General features: G+C 60.4%; 1 protein-coding gene across 1 annotated transcript in view; it reads left to right on the forward strand.

The window, feature by feature from the left end:
* NECTIN1 (nectin cell adhesion molecule 1) overlaps nucleotides 1-25,410 on the forward strand; it is a 65,387-nt gene that overhangs the window by 827 nt on the left and 39,150 nt on the right. The window lies entirely within an intron of this gene.

The raw sequence follows: 25,410 nt of genomic DNA on the forward strand, positions 1-25,410 counted from the left end.
CACCGTGTCGCGCCACGGCGGGCGCGTGGAGCCGGGACTGCGGCACCGACACAGGCCCCCACCTGCGGTCCCTCTCCCGGCCACGGCGGGGCTGCGTTTCCCCTCCGGGTTCCGCTCCCAGCTTGGGGGGCTCTCCCCCGAGGGGGCCGCCTCGGCTTCGTGCCGGCCAGGTGGCCGCGTGACCCACTTTCCCCGGGGTGCCCTTCCTCGAATTGGCGGCGGTCGGGCGGCCGAGGATTTCACCGGAAGCTCGCCCCGGGGTGGCCTGCGGCGCCCCGCCAACCGGGAGGACGCGGAGGACGGGGGCGGAGGACGGGGGCGGAGGCCGGGACCGCCTGGGCGCTCAGTGCCAGGAATGGACTGGAAAATGCGTTTAGGAGGCTAATCCCACCGAGTCCCCGCGCTTGGACTTAACCCTTCGTGTCCCTGGGGAAGCTGCGCGCCTCCCCGGGTGGCTGGGACTCCAGCGCTGGTGGGGTGGGGATCCCCGGGAGGAAACCTGACACCCCCGCTGTGGCTGCAGGGGGCAGGGGGCAGGTTGGGCTGGAGCACGTGGCCGTGGCCTGAGGGTGGCAGAAGGACGGGTCGGAGTAGAGATCAGCTCCCGGAGTAGAGATCAGCTCCCGAGGGCCAGCGTTGAGATCGCGGGCGCCGCTGGCCGCCACCGAGGCGCGATTCCCGAGGGCAGAGGACTCACCGGGCAGTTGGTTTCCAGGGCCCAGCCTGGCCGCTGACTTCGGGGCTGGGGTGCCCTCCGGGAAGGCAGGAACCCGGCGCCATTCCTGTCTGTGCCTCCACCGCTGCCAGCTCCCTGCCCGAGCCTCACAAATCTCGGGGAGTAGCCAGTGGTACCTAAAGCACTTGTGGAGGTGGGTGCCCCCACTCCTGGGCCTGTGGTGCTCCCTGCTAGGTGGGGGGAGGGGAAATCCTTGGACATACAGGTGTCTCTGCCCATTCAGGGGCTTGATGAAGCCCCCCCATTACCCCCCCACCACTTTGGAGGGAATGAGGGGTCTTTTCTCACACTGAGCCTCCTTGGGGAGCAGCCAGGAAATTCTGACCCTGGGGTGTGGGCTTCTGGACACCCTTCATCCATATCGCCCACCTGGAGTCCCGCCACAGGAGAGCCACAGGCAGACCCCTGGGTTTCCAGTGGATCTGGCACACTAGGGGCTACCCTAACCTTGGATCCCATAAGGGGAGGGGAGCCACTCACCCCCATGCTCCCCTCCTTTGGTTACTTCTTCCCCCAGACTTTAGGGTACCTAGGGGGTAATTCCTGCTTTGGGGGCTTGGAGGCCTGCCCTGCTCCACCCAACTCAGGAAGGAGCAGAGAGGGGACAGTGTCACAGGTTCGAGCAAGGACACTCCCCCTATACGCACACCCAAAATCCAGATGGAGGGTGGGACGCAGAGAAGGACACCGGGGCCAGAAAAGTGCTTACTGAGCTCGTGGGCTCCGGGCTTGGTTGTCATTGTTATGGCTGCGAAGTACCTGGGCTCAACCGCTCCTGCACCCCGTGCCCGGTCCTGGCCCCTGGGCAGGGGGTGTGGATGTGCAGGGCCTGGGCCCTGGCCCCTGGCCCCTGGCCCCTGGGCAGGGCGTGTGGATGTGCAGGGCCTGGGCCCTGGCCCCTGGCCCCTGGCCCCTGGGCAGGGCGTGTGGATGTGCAGGGCCCGCCTGACACTTGGACTGAGGCTGGCAAGTCCAGACGTTGCCCCCTCTGCCCCCCTCCATCACACCCAGCCCTCCTGACTGCCTGCTGCAGCTTCTCTCAGGGGACTCAGCAGCACTGGGTCGGTCTTTCCTGGGGTCTCCTGAACCTGGAGGAGTGAGGAGAGGAGCCTCCTGAGGGGGAGGGGCTCAGGGAGCCACTGGTGGAGGGTTGGTCTCTGACTTCAAAACATCCCCAATCTGGCCACTGGAGTGTCAACACCAAAGTACATTTGCAACGGCCCAGACTTTGCCAGGCGGGGTGTGTGTCTGTGTGTGTGTGTGTGTGTTTGTGTGTGTGTGTGTGTGTGTGTGTGTGTAGTTCACCGGCTGAGGACAGTCTCCCTACAGGAGAGCCAGTGGAGCATGCGGGCTCCACCCAAAGAGGGACCCGGGAGCCCCAGAGGAGGCAGAGCACCCGCCTTAGGAGCAGGTGCAGTGTTGGTTTCCCACCTGTACCACACCCACCCTAATTGGCTTCCCCAAACCTTTTGTCTGGAAGGAAAACACTGCCCAGGTGTCATGCATACCCTCGGAAGGCCTTCTGGCCACAGTCCGCCCCTTCTCTGCAGCTGGGCAGAGCTCGCTGTCCTGGAGGCTCCTTTGAAATGCGGGGTGTCGGGGTGTCGGCTCACTTTCCTCTCCCCATTTCTCAGTGCTGCACGTGGCCACTGTCTGACCCAGGTGTGTGCCAGCAGGCTGGTCCCACAGGCCAGCACCCTGTGTGATGGCTAAATCAGGGGGCCCGGCTGGTCCCACAGGCCAGAGCCTGGTGTGATGGCCAAGTCAGTGGGCCAGGCCGGGGGCTGAGGGTGAGCCCCAGCTGCTGTATCTGTGATACTGCCATTGTTTAGCAGCTGACTAATGTTCATTGTTCATCACAAACAGAAAACACCCAAGGGAGGTGTCAATGTCCCTTCGATTTTTCCTGAGTGTGTCTTTCCTGGTTAATCTGGTAAATTGAACGGCTCAATACCTGGGAGAGGGGCATCTGTAGGTTCACCTGTTCTGATTTTCTTTTAACTTGGATGTTAGTGTGTGCCAGGCTAGAATGCATGGTAGCCAGCTTTAGGGTGTAGTTGTAACGTCACCATACAGTCTCACCACCAGTGTAGAGTGGCAGAGTGTGGGCTTTGTACTTGTGTTGGTTATCCGCATTCCCTGCGCGTGTGGCCGTAGGGCCTGGGACAGGAGGTGTATGCACTGCTGTCTGCGGGTCACCATGCGACTAGGATCACAAGTCAAGTATATATCCTCATAGAACAGATTGCCTATCTTCCCAACGAGGGTTCAGTGAGTGACTTTGAGCCTCAGTGGCGATGTCTGTGTTCATGTCAGCTCAGCGAGGGTGACCCTGGGAGGAGACAGGGATGTGCCCGAGGCAGCTCCTCCCCCCACCCCTGTCTCCTCCCCCCACGGACTGCCAGGTCCTGGAGGGGCAGCAGGCCTGGGCGCAGCTTCCTTCTGTGCTCTGCCCTTGGCTGTAGACGGGAGCGGGGGGGGGGGGGGGGGGGGGGGGGGGCGGGAGCCTGCCTGTGTCCTCGCGGAAGGTGCTTCCCTGGAGAGATGGTGTTCTCTTCTCAGCCTCCGCGGGCGGCTCTCGGGATCCTGCATGATGGGGAGGGGCCTCAGAGACAGGTTTTCAGATACTAACTTAGCACCTTTGCTTCCTGCACGGATACTTGGAGAGAGGCACCCTCAGAGGGGAAAGGTGGTGCACTCTGGGAGTCTGAGAAGGGGGGTGCATTAGGCTTTGGTCCCCCTTGACCAGCCCTGCAGAACCGTCTGTGTCCAGCATGTGCCTGAGGCTTCCCCAGTCCATGCAGCAGACAGTGGCGGCCCCCTTATAGGAAAGGGAAGTGGGAATGAGGGGTAAGGAGTGGGGAGGAGGGCTGTCCTGGAGCCCAGCGCCCTGTCTGAAGTTCAGCTGCAACTGTTTCCCGCCATGGTGCCCACCCCTCTCCAGAGACCAGGGCTGCAGGGAGGCAGCAGATGTGCTGGCTGGGGCAGGAGGTAATGTAGATCTGAGCAGGGATCATCTTGCAAAGGAAGCGCCCTGAGCTGGAGATAGCACCCCTGGTCCAGTAACTCTTTAAGCTCGGGATGCTGTTGTGCTGGAAAAATGGGAGAAAGCATGTCTTACCCAACATCAACCCAGAGCCGTTCCACAAGAAAGCAGGAACTCAGTGGCAGGGAGACCCAAGAGACTTCCCGACAGCACAGCAGGCAGGAGGCTCTCCAGGGAACGGGTAATCCCACAGTTTATCCTGCAGCAGGGGAGGGAGCAAAGGGTATGTATTCTCAGGGGCTTCTGGCGTCTGTGCCTTCCATAGCCATCCAGGGCAGAGCAGCAGTGGCCCTAGGCCCTCGTCCAAAGGGAGCAGCAGGTAGCTCTGTTCCCCTCCCTGCGACCTGGAGATTCCCTCATGTGGCTGCCTGGCACAGTGAGACAGCAAAGTGGGGCCCGGTGCACTGGATTTGAATCCCAGCTCTGCCAATTGCTAGCTGAGTGGACTTGATTAAGTCACTTTGTAGACCTCAGTATTCCCATCTGTAAAATGGGTTTCCATTAATGTCGATTTCAAAAGAGGTTTGTGAAGACTAGATCAACAATAACGTATGAAATGTGCGTAGCACAGCACCAGGCATGTGATGAACGTACAGTGTGAGTGGTGGCTGCTCCTGTTCCCATGCCTTTCCTCTGAGTGTCCCGACCCCTCTGCATTGGGCAGTTGGGCAGTGCCAACTCTGCATGACCTGGAGAAAAAGCAACTCCACTGCCTACCCACTGCAGCCTCCCTTCACTCTCTCCAACCAGGAGCTGCTTTGAGCAGTGAGCCCCACCCCCCTGCCCCCACCTGGGAGTTATGGTGGAGGCTGCAGCCAGGTGGCTGGTATTGCATGGGCATCGGGTACTGTGCAGCCTTTGTTCTGCACCCCCCAGGGGCTCTCCCCAGCACCCACCTCTCCCAGGCTGCAGCCTGCTGAGCACTGCTGACCATCTGGAGTGCTTGCCATGGCAGCAGCCTGGACTGGCAGGGGGGCCTGGGACCAGCCCCTGCCTCCCCTCAAACGTCCCCATTTTGGGGAAGGGTGGGCCACAGGACCCCCTCTCCAGCAGTGCCTGGTACCATCTCATTCAGTGAGAAGGTGCAGCCCGATCAGGTAAGGCTCCTCCCGGCACCGCCTCTCACTGAGAAAGCCTCTCTCAGTGTCCCTGTTGAAGATGGGAGCTTTCACCAATAACAAACATGCCATGTGTTTGCCTCCTGTTTCAGCCAAGCCTCTGGGTGACCCTGGGAGAGAGGGTTAGTCGTTCTCCCATTTCACAGAGGAGGAAGGTGAGGCCACAGCAGTCATTTGCTGACCGTCTCACACCCGAGCAGCCACATGTGGTCCAGGCCTTCCTGCTCCAGATCTCGCAGCCAAGGGAACGGGAGGGGCCGGGAGGACAGATACCTCTGAGGAGGCGGGGGTACAGCCTAACCAGTGACATGCCACTTGCTCCGCCAGCCGCTCACCCCCGCCCCGCCACACACACACACACACACAAGCCGGGGCATGGCAGCTCCTGGGGGAAAAGGGGGTCAATTGAGGACATGGTTGGAGGGGGACCCAGCCAGAGCTGACTGTGGGGCCCACATCCCAGGCTCACAGAATACAAGCCATCCAACAACAGAGGGGCCAAGGGGAGGGTGTCCCCTGGGATCCTGCCTGAGACAAAGACAGGGCCCCTGAAGTGTGGGCACAGAGTCCAGGGCATGGCAGGCCCAGGCAGGGTGTGAGCCTGGCGCTGGGCAGAGACAAGTAGAACAGTGCCCAGAAAGTACGGACGCGGCGGGGGAAGGAGAGGAGAGGAGAGGAGAGGAGAGGAGAGGAGAGGAGAGGAGAGGAGAGGAGAGGAGAGGAGAGGAGAGGAGAAAGATGTGGCAGGTGGAGTCAGCCCCCTCTCCTGGGCCACCCCCACCCGCTCCGTTCTGTGCAGACCCCAGTTTTATTCCCGGTTTATGAGGAGTCTCATTACTGAGCCACAGATAACAAAGGCTGCCCTGCCCCTCGGCCTGGCTCTCATTAGAGGACGTTAGTTCCGCTGGCTGGTGGCTGGTGGCTCCACTGGGACGCAGCTGCAGGCACAGCCCGGGCGGCAGAGCAGGCCAGTGGCCGTGGGCACGAGAGGGTCCCGTTGGGAGCGTGACCAATGGACTTAAATGGAGTCCCACGCCCTCCTCGCTCCTGGAATTGGAGCTTCCAGACCTAGAAGCCCAGGCTCCTCTGTCCACTCAGAGCCTGAGTTCTGCTCCTGCCTGAGGCGACCAGGACACGGCGCTCCACGGGCCTGGTCCTGGGAGTTTGCCTTCTCTGGAAGGAGCCCGCCCAGAAGCTCGGCAAGTCCCCATTCCTTGGAGGAGAGTCCTGGGCATGGGAGTCAGCATGCCCGTCCATGCCTGAGGGCCTGGAGGCCTGGGGCCTGCCCTAGCTGGAGAGGTGGAGCCTGCCAGCCTCCCCGTGGCCTCCTTCGTGGTCGTCTTTATGTTCAGAAGGGGTAGAGACCTAGGACCTCCTGGGGGAGCATCTTCCCTCCCCTATAGACGCGGTCTCACCAGCTGGGAGCCTTGGCTGAGCTTCCTGGTCCCACGCCCTCCCCAAGGAACAGGGACGCCCACAGCACTGTGATGGAGCCTCGGGTTCCAGCTCAGGGTTCCTCCTACCACAGGCAAAACTGTTCCTTCTCAGCGGGTCCTAACACCTCCTCTCTGCCTGCGTCCTCCCCACCCCACTTTATCTGTCTTCCCCTGTGATCCCACATGCCTGCCACCCGGCTCACGGGTGTCGCCATGAGAAAATGAGGCAAGAGCCCTGGCCGGTTTGGCTCGGATAGAGCATTGGCCCGCGGACCAAAGGGTCCCAGGTTCGATTCTGGTCAAGGGCATGTACCTCGGTTGCAGGCTCCTCCCCGGCCCAGGCCCCAGGTCAGGATGAGTGCGGGAGGCAACCAATCGATGTGCCTCTCACATCAATGTTTCTCTCTCTCTGTGTCTCCTTCCTTCTGCTCTCCCTAAAAACCAATAGAAAAATATCCCTGGGTGAGGAATAACCAGAAAAAAAGAGGCAAGAGAATAGCAAAGCTCGCCCTTCTGAGTGCCTCGTCTCAGGAAGCATGAGTGCCCGTCTCGAGTAACTGGTTCGTGGCGAGTAACTGGTTCTTGGCTCACATGGGCGACTTGGTCTGTTCCTGAGGGTCACACAGCCCAACCCCCAGCTTGGCGCCAAGTGAGTCAGCAGAGATGGGAGCGCCAATCTGCAGCCTTGAGGCTGGCCCTGCCCGGGAGAGAGGGGCCAGAGACCTGTACTAGCCCCCGCGAGGCCGTGGTCTGGAGTGGAGCCCCATGTGGGCTGGCAAGGCTGCCTCTGGGAACCCCATTCTCTGGTCCCTGGCCAGCACCCCAGGCCCCCCTCCCTCACTCCTACGGTCTGTGGGCAGCTGCTGTGAGCTGCCAGGGCAAAGGAGGTCGAGAAGGCACCTCCGAATCAAGCCTGGCTACCCCTTGAGGCTTCCGCTGAGGGGAAGGAGGGCTGGCGGCAGGGGCCTGGGCTCACTGCGCCGGCCCCTGGCTCTCAGCCTGCTCTGCCCACCTTGCTGCTTGGGTGCGCTCACCTGCGACACACTCAGCTTCAGGAGTGTCGCTGCCCCTCCCTGGCTCACCTCCACTGCCCTTGCGACACAGGCCCACGCTGCCACCACCTCTGCGCCCCTGCTTCCCGCCTTAGTGCCCGAGCACATGCCTCCCCCGCAGCACCCCTCCCCCTCATCTCTGACATCCAAGTATTGAGGTCAAAGCCACTGCTGGCATGAAGCCTTGTGAGCGCTGGCTGGGTGACCCTCTCCTCTCAGAGCCGCAGCACCAGGCGCCAGTAGTTCTGCGTCTTGCTGTGGAGCTCGCTGGGCCCGGGAAGGACTTCTCCATGAGAAAGCTCCCAAAGGGCCCGTGATGACAGGGCTCAGTCCTCGGGGCCCGGCACGGCGGCCTGTCCTGGGCTGGGAGTGCATGCTAGATGGCTACGCGGTTGCTTATTTGGACAGCTGGTGATTATAATAAGAAGAGCAAACTTACCGGCACGGCTCAGGGCTGAGCATCGACCTATGGACAAGGAGGTCGAGGTTCAATTCCCCGTCAGGGCACAGGCCTGGGTTGTGGGCTTGATCCCCAGTGGGGGGCATGCAGAAGGCAGCCCATCCATGATTCTCTCTCATCATCAATGTTTCTCTCTCTCTCCCTCTCCCTTCCTTTCTGAAATCAATTTTAAAAATGTATTTTTTTTTAAAGAACAGAAAACTTTTACCCAGAGTTCTTGGTCACTCAGACATTGTTGTAAGCATCTCACATACAACTCATTTCACTTCCCTAACCGTTCCTGTGGGAAGGACTCCTGTGCTCCCCCTTCTTGCAATGGAAAAGCCAGGGAACCCCAGCTCTCTCCCCACAGAGGGTAGGCTAACGCGCCCGGGTCAGTGCAGGATTCCAGTATGGAAAGCCAGGCTCTCTGTCCATGCTCAGACCCTGGGCTACGCTGCCCCTCTTCTGCGTGGGTGGGCAGTGGGTGGACAGCTCCCTAAGCCTGAGTCACACCAAACCTTGCTTCCAGGGGGCTGCCACCCTGTGTCGCAGCTCTGTAGCTCCTTAACTCTGACCCGCCTGCTCCCCCTGACGCTGCAGACAGCCTATGCAACCGGGGCCTGGGAGCTATCTGTTCATCATCAGTCTCACCTGTGCCTGTGGATGTCTCCCAAGCACTAAGAGCGTGTCCTCGTGCCCCTGGTTTGCCCTTCCAGTGCCCCTGTGCCTGGGAGCATTGCTGTGGCTGTGCTGGAGGGAAGTGTCCTGATATGATCACTTTCATCCCCCGAGCCTTCAGCATCACGGTGCCATTTGGGGTCCTCCCACCACGCTGCACGGGGAGCTGGGGCCGTGTAAATAGCCTGTCTGGGAGAGTCTGCCCGGAGCTGCCCCAGTAGGCATTCCCGGCCGCCCCAGACCCCAGAGGGGCCCATGGTCAGCCAGGTGCACTGTGCCAGGCCTGTCCTAAGCTTGGAGGGTTTCGTCTCTCCTGTCCTCACCCTGAATCCCAAACGGCGGCAAGGAGGGGTTCCTCGCTGGGGACGGCCTGCTTTGTTCTTAGAAGGAAAGGACCGGAGCTGCCTCCGCCCGGGCTGCACCGGCACAGCTGGGCCCAGGGCCTGTCCCAGGAGCAGCACAATCAGAGCCCGTGCCCAGTGTCATGCCGAGCACAAGCGTGGACTCGGAGGGCCCTGCAGGTCACCCATTGGGCTCAGGCCTCACAAACTCCAGCTTAATTAGGAGGGCAGCTCGCTGCAAACAGTCATCTGATATGTTTGGAAGCCAGAGAGGCATTCCTCCGGACCCTCTGCTGCTCTAGATTATCCACGCGCCATTAGCTGGAATCTCCGTGCAGACGCGGCCTGGGTGCGGGCAGCGCTGCAGGGGGTTCCTGGGACTGGAGTGTCCTGCCCAGGAACTGCGTGGAGGGAGGGCGCTCGGCCCACCTGCACCCACCTAAACCTAAGGACTGCCTTCTTTCACAGAGGGGCCGCTTTGCCCAGAGCTTCCTGCCCGGGGGTGGGGCTGGGGGTGGGGGCACTGGAGTCGGGTCACTTTCACACCCTCTCTCTGCCTCTGGCCAGGCCTCTTCTGAGGGTTCTAGTCGATGGCAGAGGCTTCTGCAGAATTTCTGGTTAAAAATTGGGGCGGAGGCCGGGACAGGCTGCTCCCGGAGCGGAAATAAAACCAGAGCCTTGCCCCAGGCGGCCCTGCGGGTCGTGATTGCCCACTCCCCCACCTCCCACTGTGCTGATCTCTTTGGCCTGTATTCTGCATCTCAGAATGATGGATGGCCCTGGCCCTTCCCCGCCCCCGCCGGCCTGGGGCCAGCCTGCTCCCAAGCCACCTCCTCCTCGACCCTTCCCAGACAGGTGCCTGTGTTTATGACACCCAGAGAGAGACAGTATCCTGGGCCAGCGAGCACCCTGATTAGCCCCACATTGATGGATGGGCCCCTGCTCCCCCGGCCCCTGCCAGGCCCCGCCCCTTCCACCCTTGTCACCTCCTAAGACTCAGATAATGGCCTGTGTGTGTGTGTGTGTGTGTGTGTGTGTGTGTGTGTGTGTGTGTGTGTCGGGGGGTGGGGGCGGTCAGTGCTGAAGGGGGTGGTGATGGAGTAGGGCAGGCACCCGCCTCTCAGTGATGCTTTGAGGGAGGCTGGGAGGTCTGTGCCCACTTTCCACCAGGGAGCGGGGGCAGGGCAGACAGTGCTGGGCGGTGGACAGCTTCTCCAGAGGCCAGTCCCCTCCCCCCTCTCCCCTCATCACTTCATTTCTCTCATCCGGTGTGCAGCATGTGCGGTCAGGATCATTGGTGTGTTTCCTTACTGTGCTTGTATGTGCTTTGTGTGAGAGAGATTTATGGTTTATGGTTTATATATGTGCTCGTGAGGGCTGTGCTGTGTGTGCCCGGGGCCATGGGCCTGTGGGGGATGCCTGCTTTTGATAGTCTGGTCGCATCCTCTCCCCTTGGAGGCCAGGGCTCCCCTAGCTGCGTGGAGTCGGGCGAGGCAGCAGTGAGAGGACGGCATGGGGGTCAGTCTCGGGTAATCATTCTGTCTATAAGATCACAGACAACTGGTTTGACTCTTTTCCCCCCAGAAAATGGACTGCAGGCCGGGTCTGTTGGAGGCCGCGTCTCCGCCTTTTGTTACTGACGCGTGCCTGTGTGTGTCCGTGCCTTATCTCTCCTAAAGGCGAATCCCTGCCACTGTAAACGGGATGCCATCACTGGAGGCTTCAAAGAAGGAAAAAAGGCAGCTGCCTGGCCCCGTGCCTGGTGCGCCAGTCTGTACCCCTGGCCCCACCAGGCCTGTGCCCAGGGCCCTTGCGCTGGAGAGGAGTTGGCTTCCTGGGGCTGCGAAGCCAGGTCAGGGCCTTCCCTGCAGTTCCTGGCCCGCTCCCTCGGCCGGGCTCCTGGGATATCTCCAGGGGGGTCAGCTCAGGAAGGGCCATCAGGGCTCAGCCCACAGAGAACACCCCAATGCCCAGAGCATCAGCTGGAAAGTGCCTGGTGGCCCTGGAGCCTCCTGGGCTCCCTCGTAAATGGTAGTTGGCAGCAAGAGTTGTGTACCTGGAGCAAAGAGGCCCAGGTTCAGGGTGGCGGCCGCCCTAAGTGCCTGGTGCCCGCCCGTGGGAAGCCCTGGCGTGGGAGGAGCAGTTTCCCTCCTGGTCCTGGCACTGAGGGGCGGCACAGCCCTCTGGCCTCACCCACAGCAGGCTACCCCTGAGGGTGCCACCTCTCAATGCCCAGAGGGCAGAGGCCTGGCTGGGAGATGGAGAGGAGAAGCTTGGCCTGTGAGTGATGCTCCCCAGCCTCGTGTGCCTACACTTAGTGCCGGGGGCGAGGCAGGGGCCGCATCTCCTTCCCCTCCCCAGTGGCTAGACAGCCACACCCACTCTGTCTCCTGGGGGCGGGAGGGGGGGCGCCGCAGAGAGTGCCTGCATGCCTAGAGGGGAAGGTAAGTCAGAATCCTAGGGTCTCAGAATTGGCAGCCAGTCAAATCATGTAACACCCACTCTTTTTTTTTCTTTTTCTTTTTTTGTTAATTCTCCCAAGGATATTTTTCCATGGTTTTTTTTTTTTTTTTTTTACAGAATGGGAGAGAGGGAGAGAGAGAAACATTGATGTGAGAGAGATCTATCGATTGGTTGCCTCCCACATGCACCCGACCAGGGCTGGGGATCAAGCCTGCAACCAAGGCACATGCCCTTGACCAGAATGGAATCTGGGACTCTTGGGTCCGTAGGCCGATGCTCTATCATTGAGCCAGATCGGCTAGGTCCTCACTCACTTCTTAAAACCCGCCTGGTTGCTTGATCATCCAGCCTCTGCTTGATTCCCTCCAACCCCCGTGACGGAGGACTCACACCCACATGGGAGCCGTACAATTCTGACTGCCCCAGATTTCCTGGCCCGGAGCTGAAGTCTGCACCCTGAAGCTGCAGCCCATCGCCCTTGTCCATGCCCTTGGACTCATGTGAGCACAGCGGGTTCACACAGGACGTCCTTCGGTCACTCAGAGGCGGCCCTGGCTCCCAGGGGCTCCCTCCCATTTGCTCCTTCAACCAAGTCTGACACTGGCCCATCTCAGGGGCTCTCTTCAGAAGCAGATTGTCCAGGTCCCGTCTCAGCTGGACTGCTGCAGCCTGGGCCGCCCAGGACTCCCCACCCCAACAGTGCCCAGGGTCCAGGAGCAGAGCGGGCGGCTGCCGCCCACATCCCCACCTCCATCTTCCCCTCCCAACCCTGCTGTGCTTTGGATTAACAGCAAATTGCAGTGAAAGATCCGCTTACCTCCAGTGGGAATGAGGATTAGGTTGGTGTGGGGAAGGAGGGGCCTGCGGGAAGGAGCATATTGAAAAGATTCAGACCTGGCCGCGTGGCCCAGTGGTTGAGCGTCGACCTATGAACCAGGAGGTCACGGTTCCATTCCCAGTCAGGGCACATGCCCAGGTTGTGGGCTCCATCCCCAGTGTGGGGTGTGCAGGAGGCAGCTAATGAGTGATTCTCTCTCATCATTGATGTTTCTCTCTCTCTCCCTCTCCCTTCCTCTCTGAAATCAATAAAAATATTTAGAGAGAGACTCAGGGCCCAGGGAAGACAGCGGGGACAGTGGGCACAGGGGGCAGTGGTGTGGGGCTTGATAGCCGGATTCCTGCAGTCACTTCACCCTGGAAGCCATGGGCAGCCCCAAGACTCCAGGCTGGCTGTGCCCCCGCGAGGACAGTGGGGGCGAGCCGGTGGGTGTGGTCCCTGGTAGGAGGTCCTATGTGGGTGACCTGGCAGCCTCTCCTCACCCCTCAGTGCTTCGAGACACGATGCAGGCGGTGGCATGTCCCAGCGCCGGGCAAGGGAGCCCAGGCACGTGGCATGTAGTGAGGCACCCCTGTCGGATGCTGGTAGGGCCAGAGACTGCCCCCGCTGGCCCGCATCGGTGCACTGGCACTGGTCACTCCCTCCCTGCAGACCCCATGGCTGCTTTGCCTCTTTCTGAGCTGTGCTAAGCCGCCGGGGTTTAAAGGGGTTAAAGGAGCCGCTCGCCCTGGGAGAGGCTGGACTTCTTTGATCCTAAAAGTAACCCAGACTCCTTCTTCCTGAACCCCAAAGGGGGTTCCTCAGGATCTGCCCCCCATGTGCCCTCACCTACTCAGCTCCGGGCCCCCAAGCCCAGGAGGCGTGGCTTGGAGCCCCTTCTCCTAGTCCCCCAGGCTAGTTGCTCTTTACCCCCTTCTCTGGCAGGGAACTCGGGGCCCAGCAGGGTGGCATACTTCCATGCTTCCTCCTGGTACCTCCACCTCCGCTTACCAAACCCTGAGGCTGAGCAGAGAGATATGGGAGCTGGGGGAGGTCCTGAGGATTGCCTCCAGGCCCCTCAGACCAAACAGTCACTGTCACCCCAGTCTCCTCACAAGGCTGGGAGTAGGGGTTGATATTTCAGAAAAGGGGAGGGAGGAGGAGGAGAGAAGAAAGGAGGGGGGAAGGGAAGGGGAGGGGAGGGGAGAGGGAGGGGATGGCACTGGAGATGAAGAGCAAGGCCAGGCAGGACAGTCTGCAGGAGGCGGGGGAGGGACAGTCTGCAGGAGGCAGGGGGGGAGGGGGGACAGTGTACAGGAGGGGGGGGCAGTCTGCAGGAGGCGGGGGAGGGACAGTCTGCAGGAGGCGGGGGAGGGACAGTCTGCAGGAGGCGGGGGGGGGGGGGGACAGTGTACAGGAGGCGGGGGGGCAGTCTGCAGGAGGCGGGGGAGGGACAGTCTGCAGGAGGCGGGGAGGGACAGTCTGTAGGAGGCGGGGGGGGGACAGTCTGCAGGAGGCGGGGGGGACAGTCTGCAGGAGGCGGGGGGGCAGTCTGCAGGAGGCGGGGGGGGCAGTCTGCAGGAGGCGGGGGGGGGGGGGCGACAGTCTGCAGGAGGCGGCGGGGGGGGGGAACAGTCTGCAGGAGGCGGCGGGGGACAGTCTGCAGGAGGCGGGGCGGGGGGGGACAGTCTGCAGGAGGCGGCGGGGGACAGTCGCGCGGGGCGGGGGGGGGGGGGGGACAGTCTGCAGGAGGCAGCGGGCCTCGGAGATGAGGGTGAGGGGTCCAGAGGTGCTTGGATTCCCGTGATGAAAGATGAAGCCAGGAATTAGACCCTCAAGTCCAAGGGTCCAGCTGGTTAATAATTAGTATCTGGTTAATCAATTGTTGGTGTTTTCCCCTCAATTTTCTCTCTCCCACCCTGGAGATACTTCTAGGCTCTTCCCCAGTCTCTGACAGGGAGGCTCCCTCCGCCCCTGCCCTGGGCTCCCCTCCCCCTCATCTGGTTTCTGGCCGCCAGAGCCAGCCTGGGTTTAATCTCTGAGAGTAGAGACCTGCCTCACTGCCCCCCACCAGTTTTTTGGGTGCCCCTAGATGTTTCCTGCTGGGAGGGCAAGCCCAGGACCACCCCCAGGAATCTCTGGTTACTCTCCTTGGCAGTGCCAACAGGCCCATTACCTCACTGCCTGGCCAGGTGGGCCCTGGGTTACCCTCTGGGTAATCCCTTCAGCTGAGTTCAGGCAGTCAACAGATGATGTTTGAGCTGGTGGGGGCGGGGAAGGGTAGGGACACCTGAAGACCAGGTGACTCCTTGCACCAAAGCAGAATTGGAGCCGGCCGGCCGGCGTGGCTCAGTGGTTGAGCGTTGACCTCGGAACCAGGAGGTCAGGTTTCGATTCCCGGTCAGGGCACTTGCCCGGGTTGCTGGCTTGACCCCCAGTGTGGGATGTGCAGGAGGCAGCCGATCCATGATTCTCTCTCATCATGAATGTTTCTCTCTCCCCTCTCCCTCTCTCTCTGAAATAATTTTAAAAAAAACAAACACCTTTTTAAACAGAATGGAGGTTTAGGTGAGGAGGAGAGAGGCCAGGTGTCCTGAGGTTTGCCCTTTGGGTGGCTTGTTTCCCCGCTAACTGCTAGACAGTGTCCCAGCGGAGGTTGTCCAGGTCTCGTGCCTCCTCCTCGGGGTCCCTAGTGCAGTCCCACCCCCATGGCTGTGCTTCTTTCTGGAGCCGTTTTTGTAAGGTCTAGAGGGGGGCGGGCAGAGAAAGGGCAAAAGGAAAAGGAGGCCAGAGTGAAGGGAGGGCAGCGGGACCCACTCCTGCCTCCTAATCCTTTGCATGAGGAGCTGGGGCTGAGCCCTGCCCTCAAACCAGGGGTCCCCTGTCCCCTGGGGAGGCACAGGGTGGGAGGGAGACACTGCCCTCCCCTGGGGACTGACCTTGACACAAAACCTGGGGCTGAGTGGGAGTGGCTGGAGTGGCAGCACGGAGTGGCAGGGCAGCCTGAGGGAGGCCGGTTGTGGGCACACGTAGGAGGAGGCTGGCATCTCCAGGGGTGGCCCTGTGCGGCCATGGAGGGATGGGGAAGGCCGTGGGAGGATTGGGGACTTAAGAGAATAGTCCCCCCATCTGTCCTGTCCAATTTCAGCCAGACATGCACCCCAGGCCAGCCTTTCTCCTGCCCACTGGGCACTGCCGCCTTGTGCCCAGCGTGCCATACAGCACGGCCTCACAGCCTCGTCCTTTTCCCTGGTGAGCGCTTCCCTCGGTGCTCGGAGCCCAGTTCTGCTGTTCCCTGGGGCTGCATGCCTCCTCCTTCTCCCTCGTGTCTGACTTGTTATCAGTTGTCTTTTTTTAAATATTTTTTTATTGGTTTCAGAGAGGAAGGGAGAGGGAGAAAGAGAGAGAAACATCCATGATGAGAGAGAATCATGGATCGGCTGCCTCCTGCACACCCCACACTGTGGGTCAAGCCTGCAACCCGGGCATGTGCCCTGATGGAGGTCTGGTTCCTAGGTTGACGCTCAACCACTGAGCCACGCCGCCTGATTGTTTTGTTATCAGTTTTTACTGGACCCTCCCCAGTCCCACCACCCCCGCTCTGAGGTGTCTGGAGCCCTCCCCTCCTGTGTGGCCTGCACTCAGCCCTGCACCCAGCCCTGCACTCAGCCCTGCACTCAGCCCTGCACCCAGCCCTGCACCCAGCCCTGCACTCAGCCCTGCACTCAGCCCTGCACCCAGCCCTGCACCCAGCCCTGTACTCAGCCCTGCACTCAGCCCTGCACCCAGCCCTGCACCCAGCCCTGTACTCATCCCTGCACACAGCCCTGCACCCAGCCCTGCACTCAGCCCTGTACTCATCCCTGCACACAGCCCTGCACCCAGCCCTGTACTCAGCCCTGCACCCAGCCCTGTACTCAGCCCTGCACTCAGCCCTGCACACAGCCCTGCACCCAGCACTGTACTCAGCCCTGCACACAGCCCTGTACTCAGCCCTGTACTCAGCCCTGCACCCAGCCCTGTACTCAGCCCTGCACACAGCCTTGTACTCAGCCCTGTACTCAGCCCTGCACACAGCCCTGTACTCAGCCCTGCACACAGCCCTGCACCCAGCCCTGTACTCAGCCTGCACACAGCCCTGTACTCAGCCCTGCACCCAGCCCTGTACTCAGCCCTGCATACAGCCCTGCACACAGCCCTGCACTCATCCCTGAACACAGCCCTGCACCCAGCCCTGTACTCAGCCCTGCACACAGCCCCGAGCAGGGAGTGCAAGCAGCCGTGCTCCCGTTCCCTGTCCTACTCGCTCAAGTGCGGGCCTCCGCGTCTAGGCCAGGTTTCTCACCACCAGCCAGCACGGTTGCCACCTGGGCCAGGTCCTCTCTGCTGGGTGGGGCTGACCTGTGCTTTGGAGGATGTTAGTGGCATGTGTGGTCAATAGCATCATTTCCCCTCCTCCACTGTGCATCACTAAAAATAGTCTTTATGAGCACCAGCCTGTGGACCAAAGGGTCCCAGGTTTGATTCCAGTCAAGGGCATGTACCTAGGTTGCAGGCTCCTCCCAGGCCTGGGCCCTGGTCAGGGCTCATGCAGGAGGCAACCAATCAATGTGTCTCTCTCACATGGATGTTTCTTTCTGTCTTTCCCTCTCTCTTCCACTCTCTCTAAAATCAATGGAAAAATATCCTCTGGTGAGGATTAAAAAGAAAAGTGTCTTTATGCATGGCTGAGTGTCCCGGGGGGAGGCAGCGTCACCCCTGTTGGGAACCACTAGATCCTATGCTTGTCATTGTGCCCAGACCCTACTTTTCCAAAAGTACCTCCCACACTTGACTTGGGCACATTAGGTTCCAGCCAGAGTTAGCTGTTCCCAGCTCCTCCACGCTGGCCCTGGGCTTGGCTCCTGCCAGCTGAGCCCAGACCCCAGCACATCCGCCTGTGAATACCTAGTTCCTACGTAGCTCCCTCCCCCAACACCCTGCTGTCTCCTGGGACTATGCTGTCTGGTACTTTCTCCCCTCCCTTCACCCTTTGAAAGAGGGGACTCAACCTTAAATGTCTGCAGGCTCTCGCTTGGTGCACTGTACACAATAGGTGCTCCATAAATGCACAGTAGATGGGTGGGAGCTGGCCGGCTTTCCCTCCTCAGCCCCAGTAAGTTCTGAGGTTCCCCTCTTTGCACACCTGTGTTCTTGGCACTTTGTTTAACCCCTGGAGCCAAGATGGGAAAACATCTGCTGACACCTCCCTCCTGACACCTCCTAGTGTTGTTTGCAGCAAACAGAAGCCTCTTTTCCCATTGAGTTGGCATTTATTACGTACCTCCTGTGTACCAAGCCTCTGAGCCAGGGGTGCTGTGGCTACGTGAGATGCTGGGCGTGGGTGTGTGGCTTTTTATTTTTAATATATTTTTATTGATCTCAGAGAGGAAGGGAGAGGGAAAGAGGGTTAGAAACATCAATGATGAGAATCATGGATCAGCCGCCTCCTGCACACCCCACACTGGGGAACGAGCCCACAACCTGGCCATGTGGCCTGAACAGGAATCATACCGTGACCTCCTGTTTCATAGGTTGATGCTCAACCACTGAGCCATGCGGGCCGGGCGGATGTGTGGCTTTGCAGGCAGGGGTGTTCAGTGACATTCCTATTTGTGGGTGTCTGTGTTGGATCAGGAATGATGCTGTTCCCAGCAGGGTGTGTTCTGGGGTCTCCCTTCCACCAGCTGCTCTGCACCCCACGCCCCCCTGGCTGAGACCCGGCTGGTCCCTCCTCCACCCGGCTCCCACCTTCCGTCCTGCCCGGCCCGCGCTCTCGCTGTCCCTTTGCTTGGTGGGCCTGCTTCGCTACTTGGCAAACGTCCACTCAGCCTTCAAGGCCCTTTCTTCTCTCATCTGCCCCCCAAATTCATCATTTCCTCCAGTACTGCTGTGTTATTATTAACTTATCCTGTGTCCTTGAGCTGTGATATTAGTTAACTTATCCTGTGTCCTTGAGCTGTGACCATGTCCCACGTGCATGTGTGTGTGTGTGTGCGCGCCTATTTTTTTATAATCCCTACTTTCAGGCACTGGACAGATTCATAATTATTAAGTAAATGGAATTAAATTGCTTTGTTTTCCAAAGCATATCCTTTGTGCTATTCTGAGAGTGTCTCTGATGAACAACTTTAGCTAACCCTCTGCATAGGCTCCCATGTGTTTCTGTGCATGTAAACATGCACATACTTCTACATACAGCACTGTGTGCCCACGTGTGCGTGGATGTACACACACGCATGCAGGTGTCTGTTCCCATGTTTCTGCAGATCTTTCCGTGTGCCCCCCAATGCTGCTCTTTCTAGGTGGCCCCAACCTCCAGCCCCGCGCCTGCACCGGTGAGAACTGAAGAGGTGGAGGTCGGGTGACTGGTGGTAACTAACCCCCCACACAAGCTTGGCTTTGTCCACCTACCGGAGACTTCTGCCCCTCCAGGATCTCCTCTGGCCCAGCCCTGCTCCGCGGGGAGTGACCGAGGCCTCCTGTCACTGCGCCCTCGGTGGGCTGGGTGGGCAGGGGGTGCTGGTGGGCAGTCCTCTGTGGCCTGGTCACCTCACACACCCTTCCGATCCATCTCTGCCCTGATTAATTGGAATTTAGCTAGTGGAGACCATCTGTTCTCTTCCAGCCTGTTTCCATGACAACCAAGTGGCTTGAGACTGAGGTTTGTGGTGAGCAAAGTGGCCTGGGGGATGCTGGGAAAAATCAGCCAAGTCCTTCCCTCAAACTGCTCTCTGCCTCACCTTCTCCTCTCTGCCCTGCCCCTCCTGCTAAGCCAGGGAGTCTGGGGTGCCTCCTCATCCCTCGCCCACCCCACCCAGCCCTGCTATCTCCCAGGCTCCTTGGGCTTCCCACACACGATTCCTGCCCCCTCCATTCATAAGCTCTTACACCTTGCAGACCAGGGAGCGAGCCCTGCCCTTCTGCCCTCACCCACAGCTGGAGGGAACCCGGGGACATGCAAGCCTGTGGTTCGTGCCTAGACTTTTTAAAAAATATATTTTTTTTTATTGATTTCAGAGAGGAAGGGAGAGGAAGAGAGAGACAAATATCAATGATAAGGGCGAATCATTGATCAGCTGTCTCCTGCACACCCCACACTAAGTTTAGAGCCCGCAACCCGGGCATGTGCCCTTGATTGGAATCAAACCCGGGACCCTTCAGTCCACAGGCCCACGCCAGCCACACCAGCTAAGGCTGTGCCTAGACTTTTGAGCTCAGCCACCCTGCCTCCCAACCACTTCCTCACCGCGTCCCGCAGCTCAGAACCTCCTTCACAGGGATCTCTCTGTCGCTCATACCACTTTACAGATGTCAGAAATTTCAACCCACTGTGATGGCCAATGTATTGCCCCTCCCCAGCCTGTGCCTAGGGACCTGTCCCCACAGCCGTGCAGGTGACAGGCTTGGAGTGTGGGGTCCTCTGTTCCTCCCCTGGGCCTGAGTGCTCCCTTACAGCCCCACACGAGGGACTTGGGGAGCACCTCGGTGGTCACTGCGAGGCTCCCAGCTGCGAGGCTCCCCTACGTCTGGCTCCCCCACTTCGGCAAGCTCCTTCGGAAAGGCCCAGACACGGTGTGAGAGGGCTGTTCTCCCGCTCCCAGGCAGTCCCCTCTCTGGGGAGCGATTCTGCCCTCATTTCCCGTCCATGGCAAGGCCTCTTCTGCGGCTGCTGCACGTCTTCAAACCCCAGGGTGCACACAGCTTGCCCAGGGTCTCACTCTCTTGGGCACAATGTGCCACCACACCCCTTACCCACGGGGGCGGAGGGAGCTGCCCTGCAGGGGCCCAGGGCAGCCTCGGACATCAGTGGTCATTGCTCAGAGCAGCCCTGCTGAACAGGGGACCCCATGTTTGGGGAGTGCTTGCTTCCATTGCAGGGGTCAGCTCCCCCACGTCAGGCTACTTCACATGCCTCTTTTTTCTCTATTGACACAATTCACTGCCATCACATTCACCCTTTAAAGTGTATGGTCAGCCCTGGCTGGTGGCTCGGTAGATAGAGCATCGGCCCATGACTGAAGGGTCCCGGGTTCCATTCTGGTCAAGGGCACATACCTCGGTGGCAGGCTCGATCCCCAACAGGAGGCAACCAATTGATGTGACTCTTTCACATCGATGTTTCTTTCTCCCCTTCCCCCTCTCCCCCTCCCTTCCACTCTCTCTAAAAATCAATGGAAAAATACCCTCGGGTGAGAATTAACAACAACAAATAAAAATAAAATCATGAAGTGTACAGTGAGCGGTGTAGTGTGTTCATAGGCTGTGCAGCCACACCACTCCCTCACGCGGGACACCTCATCGCCCCGAGGAAGCCATGTGCCAGTTTGTAGTCACTCCCCATGTCTTTCTCCCCCAGCCCTCGTGGCCAGGCATCTGCTCCGTGTCTGTGCCTGTCAGGCGTTGCACATCAATGCACGCATGCTCCTGGTCTCAAGGCCGGGGCTTCTTGCCCCCATGGCGGGAGGGCTGTGCCCGCCTCCAGGCCCTTCCCTTCTGCACCGGAGAGCTAAGGCTCAGCCCCATCCGTGCTTTTTAAAAACGGTCTTTCTGCCCGGCCGCCTGGCTCAGTGGCTGAGCATCGACCTATGAACCAGGAGGTCACGGTTCGATTCCGGTCAAGGTCACAGGGCCGAGTTGCGGGCTCGATCCCCAGTGTGGGGTGTGCAGGAGATAGCCGATCCATGATTCTCTCTCATCATTGATGTTTCTATCTCTCTCTCCCTCTCCCTTACTCTCTGAAACCAATTAAAAAAACGAATATACAGAATTTTATTTAAAAAATAAAAATGAAAATACTCTTTCTTCTCCCTCCTCCCTCTTCTCCCTCAGGGATGCCCCTCACTCTGAGGCCCAGCTCCACTTCTCCACTCTCTCCACTTCTCCCGTCGCCCGGGGCCCCCTCCTCCGGAACTCCCGTCGCTTTGGGTTTAGACTTTAAGAAACACCAAACACGCACTTATCACTCAGTAGTGACATGTTTTCACATCTGGGCCCCCGCTAGGCTGGGTTTCTAGAGAAAAAGGAAATCCGTACGTTTTCTTGTTCCTCTGCCTCCTGCTTCCTGCCCCCTCGTCACCTCCCCAGATGCAGCGAGCAGTGTTGGGCACGTGGCGTGCGCTCAGCCAGCGATCGGTGAGCCCAGCTAGTGGGTGCCACCCGGGCAATGCAACCTGGAGAGGCCTGGGCGGGAGGCAGGCAGCCTGGCACGGTGGGGTGGGGCGGCTGGGTCTGGGAGCTGCCCGTGCGTGCAGAGCTGAGAAACGTTGGGGGGGTGGTTCCCTCACACAGCCGTGCCCAGTGCCCGGAGGTCGCAGGCCTGAGAGGGGGTGGGAGGTTTGGAAGGGAGCAGCAGGGGTGGGAGCAGAACATGGAAAGGGCAGCAGAAGAGAGAGAGGGGTGACCCTCAGCCAGAAAGGGGGAGTCGCAGGCACAGAAGATGGCACGGCCCAGAGCAGGCAAGGGCCAGCACCTGGAATATCCCGGGGGCGCAGGCCAGCCTGGGAGAGGGGAGGACCACAGAGGAGCAGGTGGGGGTGCAGGGGCCCCAGGCCCAGGGGGCTTCAGGCGCTGGAAGGGGGCGGCCTTTTCCTGCATCTGATGAAACCTCCTGCTTTCCAGAGGGGGAGGGACGTCCCTGACCACCAGCCCGCACGTCAGGGCCCTGCTGTCCTTGCTGGAAGGCAAATGATGGCTCCTACAGCCCTCCTTCCGCACAGCCTAGGGGAGAAAGCAGGGCCCAGCCACACACTGGCTTTGTGGCTCCCCCTCGGACCCCCAGGGTCCCCTTGCACACATGTGGAGAGCTGAGTGTAAACTCGGGTGACACCTGCCCCCGGGGCTGGTGAGGATTGAGTGAGATGGGCCCCGCATGCTCTGGAAGGGGTGCGAGCATTGTCCCACGGTGCCATCGCACAGTGACTGCGTGAGGAAGCCGAGGCTGGGCCTCTGGTGTGAGGAATCCCCACGGCCCCTTCTCTTCCTGTTTTTTCTCATTTCCAAGAGATTAGACTCCCTGCTGGGGACTGTTCCATGCTGTTTATTTGAAATAAGCTTGAAAGCAATCGGTACTGATTTTGGGGGGCAGGGGACAAATGTAGCCCCGCTCTCACTCCCAGGGTGCAATGTGCAGGGGTGCCTGGCTGGGCGCCTTTGGGGGCACCCGCAGGTCGGCAGCAGAGGGGGTCTGCCTCCCTGCTTCTGGCAGGTGAGGGGCTGGGGAGGATGCTGTGAGGGTCCACCTTCCCCATAGGGAGACACCAGGGCCAGGGCTTCCCCACCTCGGGTTCCAGTTCCCAAGGAGGGTGCCAGGAGGGCCTCCTGCCCAGCAAACACAAAGTTGTCTAATTGCTTTTTCATCGGGGGATGTCAGTGCTGAATTGTAAGGGCAGATACTATCTTCTCTGAGGGAAGAGTTATTTGATCTCTGTGTGTCCAAGGGAACCTGTGCCGGGAGGAGGTGGGACGCGCGGGGAGTGGGGAGAGCCGGCCTGGCTCCCAGCTGCGAGGCTGCCACAAGAGCTGTCTCAACCGGTGACGATCCCAAATGAAGGGAACCAGCATCTCTCATCTTGGCACAAGACCATGGTCTCAGCAGGGCTCCCCCTGCCCCCTCCCAGCTGCTCTTTCAGGCCCAGGATGGGGAGGCAGCTTGTGGCTGGGAGAGGGTGCAGGCTGCCAGCTGTCCCACCTGAGAGGTGGGGGAGGGGGAGAGGAGGCCCCAGACCTGGATGCCTCACCCATCCAGCTCACTCCAAGTGTGCCCCCCCCTTCCTGCCCCGCGCTGCAGTGTGTTCTCCACAACCACAACCAGTGTGTCCTTCCTCATCCGCTCACACCCTCCGGCCCTCACACCCTCCAGACCTGCTCACACCCTCTAGGCCCCTCTGGCTCAGAGGAGCCGGGCCTCCCCACCTGCCCCTGCCTCCCTCCCTCCAGCCACACCGGCCACACTGACCAGGCGCGCTCCCACCTTAGGTCTGGCACCTTCCCTGCGGGGAATGTTCTCCCAGTAGCACAGGTGCTGCGGGGTCTGGGCTCACACGCTCTCTCTCTGTGTGGCCTTCCTGCCATCCTCCATCTAAACTCAGTACTCTGCCCGTGAGTGCGCGCGCGCGCGCACACACACACACACACACATGCACACACACGCACATGCACTGAGCCCCCTTTCTGCTGCTGGGCAGCCTGCTCTGCCCGGCAGGGCCCCTTCCTGCAGGCCTGCAGCCTCTGCACAGCTCTCAGCTGTCCCTGCAGCCTCCCAGGCCAAGGTGTCCGCCCTGCTTTATATGTGAGCCACGTTCAGACAGGCGGGGGACCTGCAGGAGAATCGTGCTCGGAGTGGCTGGCTCGTAGCCAGAGCTGCCCCGTTTTCCACAGATGCCCCTGGGCTGTGAGTGGTAGAACAGCCAAGCCTTCCCCAGCCTCAGCTTCCATCCCCGGCCCAGGGTGCATGCTGCCTCATCCTGGAGCTCCTTGCACCCACAGCTCAGGGCAGTCTGGGTCTTCCCATGCCCTGTTCCTCTGGCTCCCCTCCCACACCCTCCCTTCCTCCTTGATACGGGCATGGGCACGGCTGATGGCACACTCTGCAGCTGCCCACCTAACTAGAGAGCCTCCTGGGAATGCCAGCCGTGCGCAGGGCCCTGGCCTGCTCGCACCCATGGTGGAGAATCAGACCAGCCCTGGGCCCTCACCACGCGTCAGCGTCCTTAAGAGTGGAGAGGTGAACGTGGGGAGGCCGGGGCCTCTTACTATGCCGGGGTGCCCTCTGTCCCAGAAGCCCTTCTCCCAGGCCGGGGCTCTGCACCTGGAGAAACCTGGGGTCGTCTGGGAAAGATTTGAGGGGGAGGGAGACATCCCTGCCTCGGGTGCACGTGCCGGCACGCGGTGGCTCCCAGGGAATAGCCGCGTGGCCTTGCACAAGCCTCTGTGTCTCCCGCGCAGGAAGCCGGGCCCATGGGGGGGCCTCCCGGAGGAGCAGGCTGGCCTGGGAGCAGGGGTGGGTGTGGTGAGCACACTCGGAGGGAACCTGGCATGAGCTCCCTCACTCACAGGGTCCTTCTGAGCCTCCCTTTCAGCTTTGAAGAGGAGCTACTTCAACAGCCATGCAGGGTGACGGGGTCGGACCTGGGGTCAAACAGGGGGCAGGCTTGCCACCCGGGCCAAGCGGGCTCTGGGGAGAGACAATCAGCCGTGGGTGAGGGTCCCGTCTGTTTGGGAAGAGGGCTGGGCCCGTTGTTCTGCTGTGTCCCTTCTGTGCCTTCCTCGGTGCCAGTGATGTGCACGGGTCATGACTGCCCACACTCGGGCAGGTCTCAGGCACTCGGGGATCCAGGCACAGGAGCCCTGGCCGGTGTGGCTCAATGGATAGAGCGTCGGCCTGTGGACTGAAGGGTCCTGGGTTCGATTCCAGTCAAGGGCACGAACCTCGGTTGCAGGCTCCTCCCCGGCCCAGGCCCTGGTCGGGGCGCATGCAGGAGGCAGTCAATCGATGTGTCTCTCTCACCTCAGTGTTTCTCTCTGTCTTTCCCTCTCTCTTCCACTCTCTCTAAAATCAATGGAAAAATATCTTCAGGTGAGGATTAAAAACAGCAAAATAAACAAAACGGCAGGGCAGCCAGGGAAGCAGAGGCCCTCCTGGGCAGGCCAAGGTGTGGCTGCTGCCGTAGGAGAGGGAGTGGGGAGGAAGGTGTAGGGTGGTCCCTCCTGCCAGGTCTCAGCTGGGCACTGAGGCTGAGATGGTGTCAGGCTATGAGAGGCACCGTGCCATAGACAGAGGGGACTGGCAGCCACCCCGCGGGCCCACCTCTTCCTGGGACCCTGTCTGCTCCAGCCCTGACTTCAAACGTCATTTTTAAAAATATGTTTTATTGATTTCAGAGAGGAAGGGAGAGGGGAGAGAGAAAGAAACATCCATGATGAGAGAATCATTGATCGGCTGCCTCCTGCGCAGCCCACACTGGGGATGGAGCCCACAACCCGGGCATGTGCCCCGACCAGGAATCGAACCGTGACCTCCTGGTGGTCGACAGTCAACCCCTGAGCCTGCAGGCGCCCCGAGAGACAGGGGCTTGTGGTTTGACAGCTTCATGTCTGGGTGGCTCCTGGGCAGTGGCAGGCAGGTGGGCACCGGCAGCTGCCAAGAGGAGGCGTGTGGATGGGGGCTGACCCTGTCTTCTGAGGGACCCGCTAGCACCCCTCCCCACCCTCCCAGCAGCAGCTCGTTGGCAGGAGCCGAGC

Source organism: Plecotus auritus (genome assembly GCF_963455305.1).
Source record: "Plecotus auritus genome assembly, chromosome: 9".
Lineage (NCBI taxonomy): Eukaryota > Metazoa > Chordata > Mammalia > Chiroptera > Vespertilionidae > Plecotus > Plecotus auritus.